The 19,899-nt window shown below is 56.8% G+C and overlaps 4 non-coding genes across 4 annotated transcripts; 1 reads left to right on the plus strand and 3 right to left on the minus strand.

Moving 5' to 3' along the window:
• Window positions 1-946: 946 nt before the first annotated feature.
• Window positions 947-1,020, minus strand: TRNAN-GUU. The gene has a single exon. It is a non-coding gene; the product is annotated as a tRNA-Asn (tRNA).
• A 998-nt stretch (window positions 1,021-2,018) lies between these two features.
• Window positions 2,019-2,134, plus strand: LOC123360900. The gene has a single exon (XR_006576087.1). It is a non-coding gene; the product is annotated as a U5 spliceosomal RNA (small nuclear RNA).
• Window positions 2,135-4,059: 1,925 nt separating this feature from the next.
• LOC123360896 lies at window positions 4,060-4,223 on the minus strand. Its single transcript, XR_006576084.1, has one exon. It is a non-coding gene; the product is annotated as a U1 spliceosomal RNA (small nuclear RNA).
• Window positions 4,224-19,352: 15,129 nt separating this feature from the next.
• Window positions 19,353-19,537, minus strand: LOC123360898. The gene has a single exon (XR_006576086.1). It is a non-coding gene; the product is annotated as a U2 spliceosomal RNA (small nuclear RNA).
• Window positions 19,538-19,899: the final 362 nt, after the last annotated feature.

The following is a 19,899-nucleotide window of genomic DNA, read 5'->3' on the forward strand; positions in this document are numbered from 1 at the left end:
CCTGTGACCAGGGCAGCTGCCTAGCAGCCTGCGCATCTGCCTGCCAGCACGAGAGCGCGTAAGGCACTAATCCGGATAGTGGCGGCTAGGTGGCAGGGGGAGGGTGCGAAGAAACAGCAGAGTGGCGCAGCGGGAGCGTGCTGGGCCCATAACCCAGAGGTCAATGGATCGAAACCATCCTCTGCTACGCGTGCGCTTGTTTCTTTTCCCTCTGGGCCTTCAAGCGAGCCGGGGACCAGCAGAGCACCAAGAGCCTAGGCCATGAGGCAAGAGGTGGCTGAGGCGAAGCGGCGGCCTGCCAGGGAGCTCCCCGGCACCTCTGGCTGCCTGGGCTGAAGGCAAGAGGCAGGCCTGGGCATGGCGAGGGCCTCCTGTCCTGGAATGAGGTTGCAGTGCTTCCTGGTCCCCTTTTCCCACCACCCCGGCAGGCGGTTGCTGCGGGAGAACACGAGGGAGGCTCTGGGGGTGCTAGGCAGCACTGTGTGTGTGGCTGTCAGGGGAAAGAGCCGAGGCTCCCGACTCGACCTGCCATTGACTCGCGTGGCTCTGCGCGGCCGTCAGCCAGGGCGGGCCAGGCTGCGGACGTGACTCAGGCTTGGGCAGCATGGCCGCGCTTTCCTGACGAGGCATGAGGCGGGCCAAGAGCTTTGCACAGCGTACAGGGAAGTGGGAGGGAGGCGTCTTTGAGCCGGCCTGTCTCCTCCGCTTCTCCCTTGCCGCTTGGGCGGAGGCGGGAAGGGAGCGAAATGTTCCCGGCTGAAAGTTTTTGTGCTCGGCCTTGAGGATTAAGCCGGAGCCTCCGGCACGGCTGCTGGCAGATGGGTTTCTGAATGGCATCCAGCCCGCTCTTTGGACCACCAGCTGAAAGCACTGAGGCCAAGAGGCAGCAAAATGGGCCCTATGAGGCTCCCCCACAGGCCTCGGGGAAGCAGCACAGGGTTAGCATCGACCCTGGGTGGGCTCAAACCACCATCCTTTCGGTTAACAGCCGAACGCGCTGACCCATTGCGCCACAGAGACACGGAGGGACCAGGGTGTATTGAGCACAAAAGCCGGGAATCAGCTCAGGGTACGGTATAGCACATGTATGCAGTGGTTAGACAAGCAACAGCAAGAAACTGTCAAGTATCAGAGGGGTAGCCGTGTTAGTCTGGATCTGTAAAAGCAACACCTTGCATCTGAAGAAGTGGGTATTCACCCACGAAAGCTCATGCTGCAAAACGTCTGTTAGTCTATAAGGTGCAGCAAGAAACTGGACTGGTATGGAGCGAAAGTTCTGTGGGAAGGAACCGAAAAGAGCAACGGGGCTGTGGTAAGGCGCTCGCATACACGTTCTTTGGCCTGTTTTGCTGGAAGAGTTAGCAGAGCGAGATTGTTAATCACAGGACAGTGGGTGGGTTTATGCAAATTCTGGACTCTGGGATGGGGGGGCAGATACACCACCTCTGCAACTGATGTTTATTACTTCACTCCATAACAACACACCTTTTACCTCTGAGGACTAAAATACACCGTGAAAGAAATCTAAAGGCATAAGCTTAGGGTAAGCAACTGCAGCACTAAACAACAATTTTAAGAGATTCGAAACCACCTCTGTCTTTCCACACCAGCAACAGCAAAAAGAACATCAACACCACCTGCAAAGCGCCAACAAACATCCATTCCTACCTCCCACCATGAGTGGCCGTTAGGAACCCATACCCCTTAATGGTGAGTACTTTTAAGGAGAGGGTGATGCTCTCAGGCCTCAAATGCCAGGTACAGTTACTCTGTCCTTGATCCAAAATCAACAGTAAAATACACTGCATTACTCCTGACCCAATAACAAAGAGACTGGGGATATCGCAGCAGCTGAAATGACCGTTTGGACAAGCACTCCCATCATGCAATCCGGGGTGGGTGTAACCATGCAAATGACATCAGCCCCAAAAGGCCTTGACACGGGCTGGGAGAGTAGTCACCCTGACTTTTGGGAGCGTAGGTGGTTGCCCCGGCGGCGCTTCTGCCGCGTGTTCTACATACTCTGCTTTCTTTTCAATTCGTATAAATCTTTCGCCTTTTACTAAAGATTTCCGTGGAGAGGCATGTTTATGAGTTTGTACCCAATTTTTTAAGGCTTTGCTTTGGCAAGGCTGTTGCCTGCTGTGAGAAAAACAGAAGAGTGCTCCCTGAGCTGGTGTCACTGGCTGAAGCTTTTCTATAGTATGAAAAAAGTATAGTATGGGGCACCTGGCATTGGCCGCTGTCAGCAGACAGGATACTGGGCTAGGTCTTTAACTTGGACGGGTAGCTGGGAAGACAGTAAATCAGACAGAACCCGTTCGACAAACCTCTTCATTTCCTTGTTATTGCCTGACTCCTTTAATTCTTTTCCTTTTCCTTATTTCCAAGCAGACCGACTAGCCACCAGATTTGGGTGCTAGCAGAGGGACCTGACGAGCTCCTTCTTTTCGGCAGCGTTGAACATGCCAGGGCACAGTCAGATTCTGGATGCTCATCTGAATGTAACGCCTAGCGCTCACCTTTATTTCTGTTTCTTAGCTCTCTTGGGCCATCGATCTTTGGTCTGACCCGTAGGATCCCTGCATTAGGAGAGATGGCTAATTAATGAGCCCATAAACCTTGGAAATCAAATGAAACCTGAAGTCCGTAGAAGACCTCGAAAGGCCCTTGGGGAGTGGAGTGCGAGCTGAGGAAGAGTTCCCTGCACAGCTTACCTCTCCATTCTCGTTTTCCTGTCCTGAGCGCAAAAGCCAGGAAGCAGCTCCGGGTAGGGAGGGGATACCATATGTGTGCAGTGGTTAGACAGGAAACAGCGAGGAACTGGACTCGTATGGAGTGAAACTGTAAGCATCTTCTGTATGCCTGATGACTGCAGGTTTGAGAGAGTTATGTGGGAAGTGGAGGCTTTCGGTGGGCTTTCAGAGGAAATGTAATGGAAAGGCAGCCGAAAGTGGAATCCCAGGTTTTTAAACAATCCTCCACTAACAAACCAAACAGCTCAAGTCTAGTTACTCATTGAAAATTAGAATAAAGTTACAGCAAGATTTCATCATAAATGAAGTCAAACCCTAAAGATTTCAGAACGCAACTGCTATAAGGAGCCACGAGGGAAGCAATACAAAGTCAACCTTGCCTCAGAGAAAGGCAGTTAAACAATTTCTCTTTTTTAAAGCAGCATAATCTCCCCAAACGGAAGGGCACTGTTCCCGGAGAAGGGTCCTGGAGAGGGTTTTCCTCGTTGGTGCCGGCCATCCACCTCCCCGAAAGGCGGGAGCTAGGTCGACGGAAGAATTCTTCCGACCAAGGCGCGGACTGATGTAGCCGCGCCGATTTACGTTCCCCGTGCAGCCCAGGCACGAGGGTCGGTGCGTGCTGAACAGTTAAGTCAAAACAGCTCCGTCCGTCAGAGGTGTGCAAAAGGGAAAACCCGCTCCTGGGCGACGCGGCCACGCCGCCCTAACCCGCAGCGTAGCTAAGGGCATTCGGGGAGGTGGCGGGTGGGCCTCAAGCGACGGAAAGCCCTCCTCCAGCACGGGGTTGTGACAGCCTAGTCTCCGTAGCACAGAGACAGGAACAGACAGCGAAAGCCAAAGCGGCCCCAGGGCAGGGGGCGAGGCTGCCTGTTGGACGAGGAGACCAGGTGGGACAGGCGTTTTGGACAGGCCGTCCTCCCGTCAAAGGAGGAAGAGCCCAAGAAGAAGGGCCGGGCAAGAAGCTACAAGCAGGGAAAGAAGCAGAGCAGGCAGGCAGCTCCCCTTAGAGCCAAGGAAGGCACCCGTCTAAGCCCCCCGAAAGCAGACTAGAGAGCAGATCAGCTGCAAAAGACCAGGGGAAAGCCAAGAACACAGAGAGAGCCTTATAAGACCCAAGTAAAGTTTCAGAGCTGAGCTTTGCTTACAAAGAGGAACGGGTGACAAAGATATCTAGAAGTACAGGGCCTGTGGAAAAGAGCACTCCCAAAGGCCCAGACTGACAACTGCTTTCCTGAGAATCTGCTTTCCACTGCACTAAGCCTAAACAGCCCACTGTCTGTTTTTCGTTGTTCAAACCAATCACCAGGGGAGAGCGCAAACGTAGTCCCCCACTACCAAAAATTATGCAGTTGAGTTTCTCGCGTTTGGGGAAATCACAGGGGTCAGCACACCCGCAGTGCAATGGATGAGCTTCTTTCTAGGAAAACCACCTTCGTGATGATGGTATCTCCCCTGCCAGGTAAGTATGAGTTCCTGCTGCCCGGCCGCCGCCCGCCCTCGCTCGCCCCGCACTTATAACACACGGGGCGGACCGCCGCGCCCCCACCGCCGGCCTCGCCCACACCGGCCCCCACTGCCGACAGCTGCCCCGACGCGGCCCCCGGAGACCGTCCCTTCCCCACCCCGAGTTCCCGGTGCCAAAGTCGGGCCCTGCCTGGCAGCCTGCGTCCGCTCCCACGATGCTCTGCTCGCACACAGATCTGCATACCTGCTCACGCGGCTCCGCCCCTCCGCTCGGGCCCCTCCCCCTGCCCGCCCGGGCCGCCGCTCTTGCGTGCTCAGCTCTTTGAGCTCAGATGGGGTGTAGTGTGCTCAGATCGAGTGCGACAGACCTTAACTTTGCCATGTGAGGGTCATTCTATCCCCATTACCTGGCTTGCTTATTTATACCTATGACTGTCTTTAACTGTTGTATGCGTGATGTACCCTCACTGCTTGCTGACTGTATCTTGAACTCACCCACAGTATACCCCACATTGGGGACATTGCACACTGTATAAGTTATGTGCTGTCCAATACCAAAGTACTAGCATCCCCCTATACTCTGTATGTCACCCCTGATGACCAGTAACTGATGTTACAAACTCTCTGTATTATCTATTCTTAAACATTTTCTAATAAACATTTAAAACTAAAATTGCCCTATACTCTGTATGTCACCCCCGATGACCAATATCTGACGTTTCAACTCTCTGTATCGTTCATTTTCAAATATTTTCTAATAAACTTTTAAATCTTGGTCTATCCAAGGCCGTGATCAAGTGTCTTGATGTTTTTGGTCTTTTGGCCTCGAGATGAAAACCTTGTCTGTGTCTTGGGAACCTTGAGGTAAAAAATTGTCTAAGTTGTAGCGGGTCCCGTCCCGGGAAGCCAGGCCATCAGAGAGACGACGTGGCCCACCTGCTGCTGGGGAAAGAGTGCAGCTTGCATTTCGCTTCTCTCTCGCTCTCTCCCCACCGGAAGTTGGTCCAATACAAGAATGACCTCCCCTGCCTTGTCTCACGTCAGTTTCTCCTCGGGGCAGAAGGTCGGGCGTTGTCAGCCACTCTCCAGAAACTGGACGGCCACTCGATCCCTTTTGTTACTTGCCAAGTGAGGCTGAGTGCACTGGCAACTGGCAGGCAGCTCCACATGGAGCTTCCCACCTAGACATCCCTGGACGAGGTGAGGTGGTGCATTGGCAAAGGGGGCGGTTTGAGCAGGGTGGGGTGTGTGTGTGTGTGTGTGTGTGTGTGTGATTTTGGGAAGTGATGTCACAAACTGCTGGGGCTGGTTTCCTATTGGTGTGACCGATTTTTGCAAAGCTTCCCCCCCCCCCAATCTTCTTTTGGCACTAGGGCTTTCTGCGCTGCTGTTGACAAGGGCAGTGGCACAAGGGGCTCAGGGTGGAGAATCAGGGAGCCGGCGGGGTGGGGGAGAAAGGGTGCACGGGGGTGTGTGTGTCACAAGGATAAGAATCACATTTAGCCCTTGCACGGCAATGGTGGTGCACTCATGCACTGCCACAGCTTCTAGTACCATGATTATTTATCTGTACAACAGCAGCACCTACAGACACCGGGGCAGAATCAAGGCCCCCTTTGGGCCAGGCGCTGCCCAGACACAGCGAGAGACAGGCCATGCCCCAGAGAGTTTACAGGCTCCACACCCAAAAAGTGGGAGGAGAAACAGAGGCCCAGTGTCACACAGCAGCAGTGAGAGTAAAACCCAGGACTCCTGGCTCCTCCTGCTCTAACCACTAGACCCCACTCTGCTCCCAGAGTTGGGGACAGAACCCAGGAGTCCTGGCTTCCCAAAAGGGCAGGAGTGGGGTCTAGTGGTTAGAGAAAAGGAAGATGGGTGTCAGGACTCCTAGGTTCCAGTCCCAGCGCTGGGGCTAGAGTGGAGTCTCGTACGTTAGCACAGGTGGGGATGGGAGCCAGGACTCCTGGGTTCTTCCCATCCCCCCTCCCCCCCTCCCCCCCCCGAACCACCTTGCACAGCAGGAGGGGGCTGGGCAGGAAGCGATGATGGGGTGAAAACTACCAAGAAATGCAAATCCTGGAAGGAGCCTGTGTCAGGAACTGGGTGGTACAGAAACCACGGCCCCCATCCCATCTCTAACCCCCCCTTGGCTGGCACTGGATCATGCCCCCTGTGCCCCCCCAAACCACCCCCTGTGAGCCCTGGGGGGAAGGGAATAGCCATGGTGCTGGGCCCCCCATCCAATTGACGTATTCATTGTCGCAGTGACTCAAGGTGTGTGCACAGAATAGGGATGGAGTGTGTGTGTGTGAGTGTATGGATGGATTTCTGCATGTGTTTGTGTGGTTTTCTGTGAGGCGTTGGGTGGGGGGGTGTTATTACAGCTGTGGGGGTTTTGTTTGTGTCTGTGCAAGTGTGTGTGTTCATGTGGCTGGATTTGTGATGTGTTTGCATCTGTTAGCAGTTGTGTTGATGTTGGCTGGATTTGTGTGGGTGTTTGTGTATATTAGCACGTGTGTGTGCCTGCATTCATGCATGTGTTTGTGTATGTTTGCAATTGTGTGTGTGTGTGTGTGTGCTCTGCTGCCCTCTTTCGGCGCAACAACTGTTTCTCTGTATGTCACAGCCCCCATACCGTCGACCCCGGTGGTGATTTCCCCATGTTACAAGGGCTGGCTGGCCTGACCCTTCTCCCCTCTGCGGAGTGTGGCGGGGGCTGCAGTTCACTCCCTGTGGGGCAGGAGTGCCAAGGTGCGGGGCACTGGGCTGCGATGCACCTGGAGAGCAGCTCAGGTGAGGTGGGGCAGGGCATGTGGTGTCCGTTCTGTGTTGCCTGGTGCTGGACCATTGCACAATCCCCAGCCACACCGCACAGTGCACCCCGAGAGGGGGCAGGGGGCCAAGCAGACGATCCAGCACGAGGGGGAGAGGATGTGTGGTTGTGGGGAGGAAAAACCTTGGGCTGCTCTGGGGGAATGCAGAGCAGGGGTGACACCCCAGAAACATGCAGCAAAGGGATGGACAGGTGGGGTGGGTGGATAGAAGAGGCTGCGAGCCTAAAAACTAAAAGGGGAGTGTGGGGTCTAGTGGTCAGAACGGGGGAGGGGGGCTGGTGGTCAGAATTCCTGGGTTCTATCTCCAGCCCTGGGAGGGGAGTGGGAGCCAGTGGTTAGGGTGTGTGTCAGGGGAAGAGCCAGGACTCCTGGGTTCTCTCCCTGGCTCTGACTCTCTCTCGTGCAATCCCTCGGCAGTAACCCAACTCACCAGCGTGTGGGAGCGAGGGGCTGGGGCCGGGTTGTGACACAGCCCAGGGTCCGTACTGCCCCTTTGTTACCCAACCAGGGCAGGGTGGGGGATGGCCTGGGAGACCCGCTAAGAAAGGGGCTTCTGGTGGGTTTGTGTGTGGGTCACGCTGCCCCCTGCTGGATAGACCCCTCTAAGTAAGAACCAGTCTCAGCCCGGGTCAGACCCTGGGAGCCCAGCCCCCTCTGTCGCCATGGCCATGTCTATTGGTCTCCTGGAAAGGTCCATTCTCATGGGTAGCTGTCCAGTGTCAGTGAGTTCCACAGGCCTCGGCACACGCTGTGTGGGGCAGGAGGTCCTTGTGTTGGGAGCAGTGGGAGTGAACTGTGTGCGGTTGTGTCTCTGAGCACAATTGCGAATATTCTGGTGGGTGTGTGTGATTGTGAGTGTGGCTCGGGGTGTGATTGTTTCTCTCTTTCGGGGTTGGGCTAGCATGCCCCTCTGGGTGTGTTGTGTGTGAGTGTTCTTGGGATTGTGTGAGTCCCTTTCTGCATCAATGTGTGTGTGTCACTTGCTGCAGGATACAAAATTATGCAAAGCCACCACACACACACACACACACACACACACACACACACACACACACACACACACAGAGTGTGGCTCATCCCCACCAGCAGGGGGCAGCAGGGACACACACGTCTCTCCTGGGCCAGCTTGGACAATTTCCCATCACGACCCGGCACAGTGCTGGTGCCCCCACATGGGGGTGAGCAGTGACCGGGTGGGGCGGGGGGCAGATGTGCTGGATTCAGAAGGAAGCACTTGGGAAAATCAGTCAAGGCCCTTAGCAGAGCTGAGACACCGACCCAGTGACCCCTGCACCACCCTGGGAGGGGAGTGGGGTCTAGTGGTCAGAGCAGGAGGGGGCTGGGCACCAGGACCCCTGGGTTCTACCCCTGGTCCTGGGAGTGGAGGGGGTCTAGAGCAGGGGGACTGGGAGCTAGGACTCCTGGGTTCCATAGGGGAGACTGTTTTTTCTTGTGCTCCCCTCCCTAGAAATCCAAGCACAGCCCCCTAGTGGAGAGTGAGTGGGAGCGGGGGAAGTTGCTTTCCCACTTCAGAAACATGATTCAACCTCCCCTCCACCATGGGCTGTGACATCATGGACCTCCCCCTCCCCAAGGCAGACAGTAGAAGCCCCACCCCACCAGAGAAGGGGGGCGGGGGTCTAGTTGCACCCACAACAATCCCACTCATGGTTGCAAAGAAACCCCCACATCCCCACAAAGCACTGCTAGGACAGGATCTGCTGCTCCCACTGCTTTCCTTATCACCATGAGCTGCTCCCCGCCAGGCACCACACCCCATTCACACGCCTTTGGTCAATATGTAGCTCAGTGGCAATCACTGCCCCGAAGTGACTCCGGTTCAGGCACCCACAGCACGAACTCCCCACACCGGATTCTGTCCACACGCAGAGAATTCTCTCCGCCGGGCTCCTTCGGTTCCTCTCGCTGCTCTCCGTCCTGCCGCCAGATACTGCTCATCTGCATAGCCCCGCCCATGGACACGTGACACCTTCTGTGGTTTTGGTCTCCAGTGAATGAGTTACCTGTGGGGACTGATTACGTCACCGCACGTCACAGCCACCGCGCGGGGATTGTCTGTGAGCCCCGCGCTGGGGGCGGGGTTTCAGAGAGAGACCCAGCCCCATAGACAGCCTGGGGCAGGGAGATATTGGGGGAAGGGATGAGGGGATGGGGGGAGAAGGGGGGAGGGAGAGACCCAGCCCCATAGACCTGCAGGGGCCGGGATCTTGGGGTCAGGAGGGGAGAAGGGGGATTAGCAGAGACCCAGCCTGGGGTGCAGGAGAAATGGGGTGGGGTGGAGGGAGACATGTCGGGTGGGGGTGGGGTGTGTGAAATGTTGGTCCAGCGAATCTGAGTCACTCCCAGGACATGCTGTGCAGGGGGAGCACAGGGGCAGGGAGAGAGCCCCAGCCCCACAGAGCCCCAGAGGGATATTGGGGGCAGCGGAGGGGATGGAGGGGGGAGACACCCAGCCCCATAGAGGCAGCGGGATATGGGGGGGCAGGAGAGGGGATGGCAGAGAAGACACCCATCTCCATAGACCCCCCAGAGGCAGGAAATGAGGGGAGAAGGGGGGTGGGAGGGATCCAGCCCCATAGACCTGTAAGGGCAGGGAGATATTGGCGGCAGGAGGGGAGAAGGGGGGTTGGCAGAGACCCAGCCCAGGGTGCAGTGGAAATGGGGTGGTTTGGAGGGAACTGGGGAGGAGAAGGGACACAGGGCAGGACACACCTTGGGACAGGGAAACTGACTCACTCCGAATACATGCGGAGCAGGGCAGGGCGGGGACAGATCATGCTGGTCCCAAGGTAATTTCGGGGGGTTCTGCTGCCCCACTCAGCCGGGGGGCTCCCCTCTGGGCTGAGGAGCCCTGGGGTGGGGCGGGTGCAGGGGCTGGGTGTGTGTGTCAGGCTGGGGGAGCTGCCTGGGCAGAGGGGCTGGAACTGGGGGGGCTGCAGGCACCAGCACACCCAGCGCCTGGTTGGAGTGTCTGCTGGTCGCCGCGAGGGCAGCAGGAACCCAAACCCCTGCCCCACTCCCCTCCCAGAGCTGGGGGGAGAACCCAGGAGTCCTGGCTCCCAGCCCCGCCCCCGAGTGGGGAAAGACGAGGCCAAGGGAGAAGCAGGCGGGGCCGGGGCTTTCTGGGGGGCGGGGCGGGGATGAGGAGTTGCGTTGGGGGGGAGGTGTCAGGTTGACCCAGGGACCCGCCCTTACCTGGGCTGGAGAGGACGGAGGCGCACCGGGGCAGGCTGGGAGTTGTAGTTCCTGGCTCGTCTCAGAGCAGAAGTGACGGAAAATTTGCTCAGACAACGCCCCGCCCGGTGCACACTGGGAAGCGTAGTTCTCTCTCTCTCTCTCTCTCTCTCTCTCTCGCTCTCTCTCTCACACGCGGCCTCTATTGGAGGAGGGGCCGTAACTCGTCACTTCGCCGTGTCCCTCCCCGCTCCCTGATTGGTGGAGAGAGCGCGGGACCGGGACTCAGTGCGTGGGGGGAGGCCCCGGTTCCCTCGCCCAGAGGCTTCGCTGCCCCCCCCCCCCCGGGCGCGCGCTGCGGCCGTTGGGATTCGAATGCCGCGTGGGAGCCGGGCCGGGGGGGGCACAGGGCAGAGGCAGCGCGGAGTGAAAGGGCTTCACCCGCCCCCCAGCCTGGCAGCCCCACAAGCCTTCAGCCCTCCCCCAACCTGCTCCCGCAGTGTCCCCCCCCCCGCTGTGACCCTCCCGCCAGCCCCGCCCCTGGCGTCCCCTCCCCAACCCTGTCTGCTCTGCCCGGCCTTTCCCTTCGCACCCCCCGTCCTCATCGCCCCACCCCCGACCTCCTCCTCCCCCTCATCGCCCCGCCCCTAATTGATTCCAGCCCATTTCCCCATGGCTGGGCCCCAATTTCCCATCCCCCCACTCCCCCAGTCCATCCCCAGGGTGTGAGGTTCCTCATCTCCAATCTCTGCTACCCCCAAACCTGCCGGGTTCCCCTTTTCAGCCACTGTGGGGTCCTCCAACCCGCCCCCACCCATCCACTCTGGGCTCTCTAAATCCCACATTCCCACAATGCACCTTGGTATCCCCACCTTCCTCTATCCCTAATCCCCCTAGTCCCTTCCCGTGGGTCCCCCTGGACACCCCAACCCACAGTCCGGCCCCCACATACATCCCAGTCACTCATTCACACGCTGAGCTAGTTCTTCAGGGGCCCCCACAGCCCACCAAACTCTTCCATCCATGAGCCCCGTGGACCTGTGGCCGGGAAGTGGGGGAAGCTCCCACTCTGGCTGGGCTGGGTGTGGGTGTTAATCTTTTCCTGGCTTGTGGGTGCTGAGCTCACAAAGGCTTTTTGCTCCCTCGGGGTGGGGTGGGGTTTTGGCCAAAGATGACGAGGTTTGGTAGCCCGGTGAATGCTGCGTGGTGTCTGGAATGGGGTGTGTGTGTTCCCATCATGCCCCTTCCCCTCTGCCTGCAGCGCTGAGGACAGACAGGTCTGAGGAGCAAAGCAGGAGCTCTGGGAAGGAGAAGAGCAATAGGAAGATGGAGTCTAAGACGAGGCCAGGTGACTTCTGTGGAGGGATACATGCTGGACAGCGCCAAGGATTGGGGAGACAACCAGGTGTGAGCCCCGGGCTCAGATTTCTGATTGTAGCTGTGATGGCAGAATGGGAGGAGGGTTGAAGCCGGAGCCCTGGGGTGCGGGAGTAGCGAGAAGAGGAGCCTCGCCACCATTGCTTTTTCTTTTCCTCTTGTGTTGTGTTTCATACCAAGGAGTCACGGGGACGGAGTCCAGCCCCGAGGTGAGATGGAAAGTGAGCGAGAGCAGTGACAGGGTGAATCCTGTTGATGCCAGGCAAGACCTGCCCAGCTGGAATGAGAGTAGCTGTCTCTGTCGGTGAGAGAAGTATCTGGTTTGGGGAGGGCTCTGGTCACAGCCCCCCTGGCTCCAGGCAGGGACGTCCCGTTACCTGGGTGTGGGTTTCTGGACTAGCTGTGGCTTCAAGGGAGATGATGCTGCCATTTGCGGGGGCTGATCATCTCTCTGGCCAGGAGTGGTGTGTGCTCCCTAGCAGAAAGTTGGATCCATGAGGGTGACTCCCTGTTCTGAGTTTCTTTCTTCCTCCGAGGTTTCTCTCTCTGTGTTGGTCAACTTACACTCAAACTCTCTCTCTCTCCTTTCATGGACACCTGTCATGTTCAGTTGCCTTCATCCTTTTCCTCTGCTCCTCCTCCCTCAGTCTCCTATGGGCTCAGCTGGGTCTATCTGCCCACGGGCAAGGTCTCTGCCATACTGGGAAGGATGTGTCCTGCCTGCCAGGATAAGGGGGTTGCTCCTCCCACCCCCTATCTTCGGGGAGACCTCATTACTGTCACTGGGTCACAGCGTGAGTGGCCAGTCATGTCTTTGGGGCTGTGGGGGCTGAGACTGAGAGGGGTGGGCTCGCGGTCATGGCTTTGGGCACAGGAGAAGTGGAGCTGGGATTAGAGATGCCCAAAACCCCCCTTATCACCCGCTAGCTCCATTACTGCATCACCCAAAAGCCTCGCTCAGGGTCCACTATGCCTCCTTGTGCTGGGCACTGCAGGGCCAATCAGAGGGACAGCAGGATGCATGAGGAAATAGATGAGTGTGTGAGGCAGATGAGTGAAGGGGGGTGTGTGGCATACATTGGGGATGGATGGGAGGTTGAGGGTTGGACGGACAGCGGGACAGATGGAGAACTGCAGGGACGGATGGTGACGTCACAGGCTGGACTTGTGATGGGTTCAGCTCATGGCCGCTGGCCCTGTCATCTCCTGCCCCCATCTGCCCGTCTGACTCTGCCCCTGTCTCTCGCAGGCAGCACTCAGCAGAGTCTGGCCCTGTCGTTACACTGGTGCCTACATCCAGTGCACACCTGTGTGTTATGTGCTCCTGGAGAGCTCAGGCAGGGACAAGCGTGCGGCTCACGGCTGCTGAACCAGCTACTCCAAAGCCTGCCACAGATCTCCCTCTCCTTGGGCAGCAAGACCCTGGCCGGGGGGTTCCCTGTCCCTCCTCGCTGCCTGCTCAGCACAGAGACCGAGGTCACCTGCCTCTGCCCAGCCTCTAGCTGGAGCTGCTCCCGCCCCGATTTGCTGGTATCCAGCCTGGCCGGAGTTGGTGCGATGTCCTAGCGGAGTCCGTTCTTTCTCCCCTGTAGATGACGATTTTCCCCACTGCAGTTAGTTGCTCTTTCTCTGCTTCCCCATAGCCCCTCCCCAGTGATAGTGACCCCTGCTGGCCAGGCACGGGAGTGTCCTGTAGGTGCCTTCTTGTAGGAGCAGTGACTCCTGGTGGCGAGGGGCAGCAATGCCTGGCATGTATCCCCCTAGCATTGCTGCAGCGACCCCCTGGTGGCCACTGAGGGCAGTTGCCTGTGTGACCCCACCACTGCCATTGCGCCTGTGAGCGCTGGTGGGTAGGTGAGGCAGGGCCCTGTATGTACATCAGCCATTGGGGCAGTGCCCTCTGCGTATCCCACTCTCATCTCGGTGACTCGTGTTGCCCAGGTGGGGCAGTCCCCTGTGTGTATTTAATCCCCCCAACCCCTGCATTGGGCCAGTGAGCACTGGTAGCCAGAGGAGTCAGTGCCTGAGGTGTGTTCTTCACCTCCCCCAAGGTGGCAGGGTGCCTGGGTGGCCGTGTCAGGCAGTGCCCTGGGTATCTTCCAACCCCTCTGTGGCAATGAGCCCTGCTCCTGGTGTGTGTCACTCCCCCACTAGGGATGTGCACTGGTGGCCAAGTAGGGCAGTGCCCTGTGTGTAGCCCCCTCCCTCCCCACCCCAGGGTGACCAGACAGAAAGTGTGAAGAATCGGGACGGGGTGGAGGGTAATAGGCACCTACATAAGAAAAAGCCCCGAATATTGGGACTGTCCCTATAAAATCGGGACATCTGGTCACCCTATCCCCTCTACCCCTGAGCCAGGTATGGCAGGCACTGATCCCTGGCATCTCCGTGGGGCAATACCCTCTGTATATCCCCCAATTGGGGCAGTGACCCCTGCTGGTCAGGTGGGGGCAGTGCCCTGTGTGTGTGTCTCCCCTATTTAGGTAGTGACCCCTGGTGGCTAAGTGAGGCAGTGGCCTTTGATTTCCTCTTCTCTCCCCAGCCCCCTCTCTCTCTGGGGTAGGGCACCCAGCTGGGGCACTACCCGATGTGTATCTCTACTAATTGGAGCAGTGACCTCCCCGTGGTGCCCTGGTGTGGCAGTGCCCTATTGGTATCTCCCTCCCCCCTCCCCACACCATTGTGGTAGTGGCCATTTCAGGCAGTGGCCTGTTTATCATCCCCCCACACCACCACCATTGCAGCAGTGCCCCCTGGTGGCCACGTGCAGCAGTGCCCTGCATGTATCCCCCCCAACCATTGCTGCAGTGACCCCAGGTGCCCAGTTTGAGTAGTAGCCTGAGTGTACCTCACCTCTTGGGGCAGTAACTTGTGGGGCCACGTAGGGCAGTGGCCTGTATGTACCATCTCCTCTGGAGCAGTGACCACTGGTGTCTTGGTGCTAAGATGCAGCCACCTCTGGGTTACATGGTGGGGCTGTTTACAGGACAATGGGGACAGGCCCCCCTGTTCCAGGAAGTAGGGGAATGTCTGGTGTTCGGGGCAGAGCGTTCCACCTTCTATTGAACTGTGATGCTCTGAGCACCTTTCCCCTGCCGGAAGAAGACCCTGTGTGGCTCCAAAGCTGGTCTAGTAACAGGTATCACCTCACCTGCCTTGTCTCCCTGATATTCTGGGCGGTGTCCAACTTCCCCTTCGCTGTTGGTCCTCAAACCTCCTCCAAGCAACCCCCCCCCCCCAGTCTCTTAAGCTGCCAAACCTCCCCTGGAGCCCAACCCTGGCGGGGGGGGGGGCAGCCCACCTGAAAACCCTGCAGCACCATGGGAGTGGTAGTGTCCACTGCCTCCATCTCCCACCAGCAAGGACGGGCCTCACAGCACCATGGGAGTGGTCGTGTCTCCTGCTTCCATTTCCTGACAGCCGCTGCCAGGCCCGGCCCAGACTTCCCGTTTCTGGTGCGAGTCCGGAAGCAGATGCTGCCATGAGGCGGTGCTGGGAAGGGTGGTACTGGTGTCAGGAGAAAGCAGGAGGAGCAGGTGGGGTCTGTGCTCCTGCGGGGAGGTGCTGCCCTTGCTGTGAAAAGGCCCCGCCCTTAGGGGAGATGTCATCTCCCTGCCCTGCCACGCTCTGCACCAGCCCCTGCTTGTCACGGGAGCAGGGCTGGCTCCAGGCACCAGTGTAGCAAGCAGGTGCTTGGAGTGGCCAGTTCAAAGGGGCGGCCCGTCCGGTATCGGGGCAGCACCGCTGGGTCTTGGGCGGAAATTCGGCGGCGGGTCCCTCATTCCCTGTCTTAGTCTTTGAACTGCCGCCGAATTGCTGCCAAAGAGGAAGTGGGGGAGGACTCGCCGCCGAACTGCCGCGGAAGCAGCAGTGTGGTTGAGCTGCCGCCGAAGAGCCACAGCTTGTCCTTTTCCCCCCCTCCTGCTTGGGGCAGCAGAAAAGCTGGAGCTGGCCCTGCACAGGAGGAGCAGGCTCCAGTCTGCGGAGCTGCAGCAGGGAGCCCCGCAGCAGGGAACCCCGCAGCCCAACGCCCGTCAGGCCCCCCCGTTCTCCATGCCCCTAATCCCTGCTGCCCCCCCACCCATCAGTTATAGAACAGGAGGCAACTTAACTTCTGCTCCCTGTTCCCGGTGGGACTCTAACAGAGCGCAAACCGGAGCCACTTCACTTCCATTCGCTGTTCCCTTTATAGACGCACGGTCAGAGCTCTCACAGGCCTGGCAGCAAGGAGCTGGTGCAGTTTGTCTCACCCCAGTGGATATTGCAGCCCTTAGTATAGAGGTTTGTTCTTTAAATATGGGGTCAGTCTCCTGTGGGGTTGGGCCACAGGAGAGCCCCGTGCCCCTTCCTGTGCTTCTAACCCTGCACTGTTCACCCTGCGTCCTCCCCCACACCCCTAACCCTGTGCCCCCTTCTGCACCCCTAACCTCTGCACCCCTAACCCTGTGCTCCCCCCTGCACTCCCTCCAGCACCCCTAACCCCTACATCCCCAACCTCTGGCTCCCCTAACCCTGCACCCCCTCCAGGACCCCTACGTCCCTCACCCCTAACCCTGTGCCCCCAACAACCCTAACCCTGTGCTCCCCCTGAACCCTAAACCTGTGACCTCTGGCACCCCTACACCCCAACCCTGCACCCCCCTACTGCACCCATCACCCTGCCCCCTAACCCTTGTGCCTCCTCCTGTCCCCCTAATCCCTGTGCCCCCCTCTGGCACCAAACCCCTGAACCCCCTCTGGTGCCCCCAAGCTCTGCACCCTTAACCCTGTGCCCCCCTCCAGTGCCCCTAACTCCTGCCTCCTCCCGCACCCATAATCCCTGCACTGTGCCCCCTTTTCCCCTAACCCCTGCACCCCCTCCTGTGCCCACTTGGGGAAACTGACCTGGATGGACGGAGTAGCTGGCATTGCTGCTCGCTCCCCCCGCCGCCCCTGAACACTGCTCCTCCGCACATCGCTAGGGGGCGCAAGGAGCGGGGGAGCAAGGAGCGACATCAGGGCTCCCTGCCTCCAGGTCACCTTCCCCACCTGGGCTGCTGCTCTCTGTCCTCCCCTTATGCAGCCCAGGTGGGGAAGGTGACCTGGAGGCAGGGAGCCCTGATGTCGCTCCTTGCTCCCCCTCTCGCAGCCCCCTAGGGGGGCCCGGAGGAACATTGAGGGGAGCAGTATCCACTCATCACCGCTCTCTCCCCCTTCTCTTCCCCTCCCTCCCTGCCATGTTCCTATGCCGGGAGGGAGCAGGAAGAAATCTGGGCACCACCCCAAGCAGCTCTCCCCTGCCAGCCGGGAGCAGTTTCTGACTTTACACGTGCAGCACACACCTCTCTGCTACCGTACAGCACTGCCCTTGACCATGGTACCCCTGGGCAATTCCCTGGTGTCACCCACCCCTAAGGCTGGCCCTGGCTATGGGCTTCAGAGGGAGTGACCAGACCAGGCGGCCATGGAGAGCTCCAGCCCCTGTTCTCCCCTCCCAGCTTCTAGCAATCAGAGGCTAGGGACATGCTTCCATGCTGATGACAGGTGCTGCTCGATAACGATCCAAAGTACAGGGGTGGCTCCAGACCCCAGCACACCAAGCGCGTGCTTGGGGTGGCATGCCGTGGGGGGCGCTCTGCTGGTCCCGGGAGGGCGGCAGGCGGCTCCAGTGGACCTCCCGCAGGCGTGTCTGCAGAGGGTCCGCTGGTCCCGCGGCTGGGGTGGAGCATCCACAGGCACGTCTGCGGGAGGTCCACCGGAGCCGCGGGACAGGCGACCGGCAGAGCGCCCCCCGTGGCGTGCCACTGTGCTTGGGGTGGTGAAATGGCTAGAGCCGCCCCTGCCAAAGTACATTCATATTCCTCATCTGAGTCAGATGCCACCAACCGAAGATTGATTTTCCTGTCGAGTGGTTCAGGTTCTGTAGTGTTCGCATCAGAGTGTTGCTCTTTGAGGACTTCTGCAACATGTTTCACACCTCGTCCCTCTTGGATTTTGGAAGGCTCTTCAGATTCTTAAACCTTGGGTCGAGCGCTGTAGCTATCTCTAGAAATCTCATGTTATACTTTCTTTGTGTTTTGTCAAATTTGCATTGAAAGTGTTCTTAAAGTGAACAACATGTGTCATCACCCAAGACTGCCATAAAATGAAATATATGGCAGAATGTGGATAAAACCATGGAGCAGGAGACATACAGTTCTTCATCAAGGTCTTCAGTCACAAATTAATGTATTATTTTTTTAACGAGCATTATCAGCATGGAAGCATGTCCTCTGGAATGGTGGTTGAAGTATGAAGGCATATGGATGTTAGCATATCTGGCACATTAATACCTTTCAACGCTGGCTACAAAAGTGCCATGAGAGAGCCTGTTCTCACTTTTAGGTGACGTATATAAGACTCGTGCAGCATTATCTCTAGTAAATGTAAACAAACTTGTTTGTCTTAGCGATTGGCTGAAAAAGAAGTAGGACTGACTGGACTCTAAAGTTTTACATTGTTTTCTTTTTGAGTGCACTTATGCAACAACAAAAAAATCTACATATGCAAGTTGCACTTTATCATTAAAGAGATTGCACTACAGTACTTTATATTTTACAGTGTAAATGTTTGTAATAAAACTATATATAGTGAGCACTGTACACTTTGTATTCTGTGTTGTAATTGAAATCAATATATTGAAAATGTAGAAAAACAAAAAAATAAATTTCAATTGGTATTCTACTCGTTAACGGTGTGATTAAAACAGATTAATCATGATTTTTTTAAAGTTAATTGCATACGTTAATTGCAATTAATTGACAGCCCTAGATTTGAATGTTTCTGTCACATGCAGGACAAGCTGGAATATTCGTGTGCAGGGAAAGAGCCTGGGGGGAATTGTGCTGGGAAATTATTTCCTGTTCTGACATGTCCCCAGTTGCCCTTTTTGCCCTAACAGGCTGCAGCGCAACATCCATGTTTTGCTCCAGCTCATCCCGTCCTCCCAGGGGCCGGGGAAGGGAAATGGCTGCCGTGGAGCCAGTTGAGGGAGGGATTATCAGGGAGTTGCTGGCGGGTTCCCTTGGCGGGGAGAAAGGGCAGTAAATACATAGGGGGTGGGAACTTCCAGGGAGGTTGGTCTGTGTGGGAGAGGGCAGGAAATCCCCAGGGTGGGGGACAGGGAGTGACAAACCTGCTGGGATTTGTTTACTCTGAAGCTCCAGCATTTCTCAAGTGTGGCCACCAGGGGCTTTTATTGTGGCCACAGACTCCCGGGCTGTAACTGAGGGAGTGCGATGGGGCTCAGGCTTCAGGCTTCTGCTCTGGGATGGTGGGCGGCAGGCTCAGTCAAGATACATGGAACGTAGGCTGGGTGGGGAGAAGTCTGTGTAACTCATCCAGTCATACACGTGACCTCGAATATTACCAATCTGTGTGTGTGTCCCCCCCCCCACACAACCCCCCCCCCAACCAACCATCTCCCAAACAGACCCTCAGTCTGGAAAGCATTCATCCCTCATATTGTTAAAAAGATTCAAAGGATACAGAAGAATCCCAGCTTTTAAAACAATCCTCTAGCAAGACAAAGAAACTCACTTCTGTAGACTCAGAAAACACTCCCAAGAAATTTTAACAATATGCTGTTATGAAGAAACCAAAGTGATAAAGAGACCTGATTTTTCAACTACTTTAAAAAAATCTTCTCAAATCAGCATCTTTAAAGTGAAACTTTTTTCTGCTTTTTAACCAGACAACTCTCCCCAGAAGGAGAGGCACTGGTCCTGGAGACACTGCAATACCAGGTCAATGCATGGAGTGGACAGAGCAAGCTCCTATTCCATCCCTTTGTTTCAAAAATCAATTTAATATACAGTCCTTAAATAAAGGACCTATCAGATATTAAACTGATAAGAACAGATTTAAATTTTATTAGAGAATATTTAAAATAAACGATACAAAGTGTTTGAAGCGTCAGTTATTGTGTCATTGGGGGTAACATACAGGTTGTGGGGGGATGTTAGCGCTTTGGTGTTAGGCAGCATATACATATACACAGTCTGTCATGTCCCCAATGCAGGGTATACGGTGGGAGAGTTCAAGGTACAGCCAGCAAGCAGTGAGGGCACATCACTCATACAAACAGGTTATGGATAGTCGTGGGCGTGAGTAAATGAGCGGACTGGGTAATGGTGATAGGGTGCCCCTCACAGGGCAGAGTTCAGTTTGGTTGGTTCTGGGCTCAGGCGATAAAGTCCAGCAGGGGAAGTTTACAGGTCTCTTCCCCCTTGCGGGTGCGTGGAGTCACGCCGGCT

This window comes from Mauremys mutica, unplaced genomic scaffold, assembly GCF_020497125.1.
Source record: "Mauremys mutica isolate MM-2020 ecotype Southern unplaced genomic scaffold, ASM2049712v1 Super-Scaffold_100329, whole genome shotgun sequence".
Lineage (NCBI taxonomy): Eukaryota > Metazoa > Chordata > Testudines > Geoemydidae > Mauremys > Mauremys mutica.